The sequence below is a fragment of the Limulus polyphemus genome, unplaced genomic scaffold, assembly GCF_000517525.1.
Source record: "Limulus polyphemus unplaced genomic scaffold, Limulus_polyphemus-2.1.2 Scaffold917, whole genome shotgun sequence".
Classification (NCBI taxonomy): Eukaryota; Metazoa; Arthropoda; class Merostomata; order Xiphosura; family Limulidae; genus Limulus; species Limulus polyphemus.
This window is the reverse complement of record NW_013666527.1, coordinates 184847-188680: the sequence shown is the minus strand read 5'-3', so window position 1 is coordinate 188680 and position 3834 is coordinate 184847.

Below are 3834 nucleotides of genomic sequence, written 5' to 3'. Positions count from 1 at the left end.
ATATGTCTGTATTATTTAAGTTGAAAAAGTTTGGTAGGAGGAGAAGACTGTTTGGCTGGACTACTTTAAAAATCATTATATCCTACTTATTTAAAGTGATAAGTTTAGTAGGGTTGATGTACTATAGGATTAGACGACATTAATTGCCTATATTTCTGGATTATTTAAAGAGAAGTACTGTATGAGCTGTATAAATATAGTACGTTATAATCCATTTAAACATCTGACCAGTTTAAAACAAATGGAACACTTAATTTAAATTTGGTTTTGAAAAAAATCTAGAGTATTATTTCAGCGGTCACTTTAATTGGCATGAGGTGCTTTTAGGTTATTCTGCGGTATATACGAATTATATAACTGACGTTTCAAAAATGGTGTGTTTGGTAGAACTGATATGCTGGTGCTATATCTCGATATGAAAACGTGATATTAGTTGAGAGTGTGTATTTTGTTAACTTACTTCATAGCTTTACATTATATTGTAGTAGGTGTAAATCTCATAACATCCATCGACTACGAGCAAGTAAATATAACAGTTTATGACAATATTTATTGAAACAAAGTAACGACAAATAACTCCTTAAAAATGCATGAACACTTAAAATCTCATATCAGTAGACTTTGTAACACTTTGAGAGAAAGAATTATGTAATTTCAATCAAAATTGGTTTATTTTATGTTATAAGCATTAACACGTACGAATTTAATAAGGACAACAAGGGGTTCCATATTTAAAAAAGTAATGTGTAAACTTTTTAGGGTCTTGAGTATGTTTTTGTGTGAATATCGTATTAGATCTAAATTAATATTATTGTTTTTACAAGCTTTTTTCTCCATAGTAATAGCAATCAGCAGTTTTATAAAGGACTAAGAGGTTATTTTCCAGGATATCCAGAATTCGTTTTTACGTTCATGAGGGAAGCAACACAAAAATCAATATTACATCATTTTACTTCCTATTCACACAAGGGGGTCCCGACCATGGAGTATTACATCCAAGGATATTCTCGTCGAACACTAGCCTAACAGGACAGTTGAATATGTGCACGGTAAATCCCTCGGTAGTTTTGTCCCAGTAACATTCGTAAAATTTTCCACAGTTGTCTGGGTGACGAAATAATCCTGAACGGGTGCAGGCTGATACAGGGATGTTGTTTTGACCCCTAACAGTTAGCTTGCCTGCAAGAGAGCTGCGGAATTGATTCTGATCATCTGATTCTTCTTGAACTCTTTGTATATTCCTCACTAAATCTCCTTCAAACGGGTTGTTGTCGATATTTTCAAGAAAAGTAAATGTATTTGGTACGGGTTCTGGAAGAGCTGCTTTGATTGGTTCTACTTGCTGGAGAGAAATATCTTCATTAAATGGCAGTACATCTGCACCTGCATCTGCATTTGTAAATTCATTCAGATTTTCAGAAACAAGTTCTGGGATAATTTGAATTTCTTTTTGCCCAACAGTTTCTATATCGTAGAGAGGTTGATCATACTCACCTTCAGATTGTACAGCTGGATCCCTTGATGATTGCCCAATATTTATCCCATCTGCTACAGTACCTAAAACGAAAGGTTTTTCTTCTTGTATTGAGACTACCCTATTAGGTTTTAACTCATTATCCTTTCCATTCAGTGGTGGTGCACATGGAATTTCCAATTGATGTTCAAAAGTTTCGACATTCACTTTTTCTGCTGGAACATCAGGTAAAATCGGAACTTCATGTTGAATAGTTATCTCATCAACAGGTGGACCTACATCATACTTTCTATTAGGCAGAGGCACATTCGGATCTCCTGAAGTTTGCTTAGTGACTTCCTTGCCCAATTTCTCTGATTTTATATCAGGAAAAACTATAACTTCTTGTTTGAAAACCTCTTCACTGGGTGGTGGATGATCATGTTCATAATTATCAGACGATACTTTAACTACAGCTTCTACTGGAATTTCATGTTTAATAAGGATATCTTCTCTAGGTGGTACTAAATCAATTTTACCATTTAAGGGTGGTGCAGTTAGAAGCTCTGATGGGTTGTCATTGTATTTTTGACCCTCTAATGCAGTATTTAGTAAAACTGGAACTTCTTCTTGTATTAAGATGTCTTTACCAGGTAGCAGTATGTCATAGTTACCAGCAGAAGAAACTTCATCTTCAGCTGTTAGTGGTTGTTTTATTTCTCCCTCTTCTAACCCTCCTGTTAAAACATATGGATTTTCTTGTTCAAGTAAAACTTTCTTAGTAGGTGGGAAATCATATTCTTCATTAAACGTTGGTGTTTCTGAATCTTCTGGAAGATTTACATCATTAACTTGTTCCTCTAATCCAACTTGTCCTTCTGGATCCTCTGGTAAAATCTCAGGAATACTAGAAACCTGAAGTTGAATTAATGTCTTCTGACTAGATGGTGGAGAATTATATTCTTCATCATATGGCGATATGGACTGACTTCTTGTACGTTGACCATCTACAGTTTGTCCAACTAAATTTTCTTCTGGTTGTATTAATATCACATCACCAGATGGTGGTTGGCCACAATCATCATGCGCTGCTGTTAAGTCAAGAGTCCCCAATGGTTGTTCCCTTTGTATTAAACTCTCCTCACTAGCTGGTAGTATATTCAGATTTTCCTTAACTATCGAAACACCTAAGGGTTTTGCTGGTTTTTTAGGTAATTCTTGTTGTACTGAAATTTCTCTACCAGATGGTGGTAAGTCATAAACTTCACCAGCTGGTGGTGGATTTAAAATATCTAAGGGCTTTTGTGGTACTTCTTCGGGAGAAGGTGGCACATCTAAAGTTGCAATAGGTTGATTCAAATTTGAGACACTTTGTATTGAAATATCTTCTTTATCTGGTGGAGGCAGACCATACGTTTGGTGAATTTGTGATATACCTGAAGTTTTAAGCGGTTGTTCTGGATTTTGTTCTATCAAAATATGTTCAGTAGGTGGCGATATATCATAAAATTCGTCGACTTCTGGGGCATCTTGAGTTTTCATTGAATGTTCTGGAATTTCTTGTACCAAAATCTGCCCTTTAAGTGGGGGTAAATCATGATTTTCACTAGCAGGTGGATTATCTAGAATATATATTGGCTCTTCTAAAACATCCTGTTGTATTACAATTTCCCCAGTATTGAATTGTGGATCATTATATTTATGAACGATTTGTTCATCAAAAGTCTTAAGAGGTTGTTCTGGGACTTGTTGTTGTATAATTATTTCCCCAGTAGGAGGCAGCTCGTCACAATCTTCTCTTGTTATTAGTTCATTTGGAATCTTTAAAGGTTGGTCTGGAACATCATTTTGTATTGTAATATCATTCTTTTGTGGTAGTCGATCATAATTTTCACCTGCCCTTGGCACATCTACTTCTTTCAGTGGCTGTTCTGGAATTTCTTGTTGTACCAAAATCTGTTCATTTGGTGGTGATAGATCATAATTTTCTTTAACCGTTTGTTCATTCAGAACTGTTAATGATTTTTCAGGAACTTCGGGTATTAAAATATCTCCAGTAATTGTGGATGGTTTATATATTTCACCAGCTGGTTGTACATCTAAGCTCTCAGGAAGCTCTTCTGGAACCGTTTTTTGTATTAAAGGTTCTCCATTATGTGGCAGATGGTCACACTCTTCACATGCTTTTGGTTCAATTAGAGTCTTTAATGGTAGTTCTGTCACTGTTTGTTTGACGAAAGCAATTCCATTTGGTGGTGGCAAATCATACTTTGTTACAGCTGGTGGTACATCTAGAATTTTCACTTCACTATTTAATACTACATCTAAAGATTTTAATGGCTGTTCTGGTTCTTTTTGTTGAATTGAAGTCTCGCCAATAG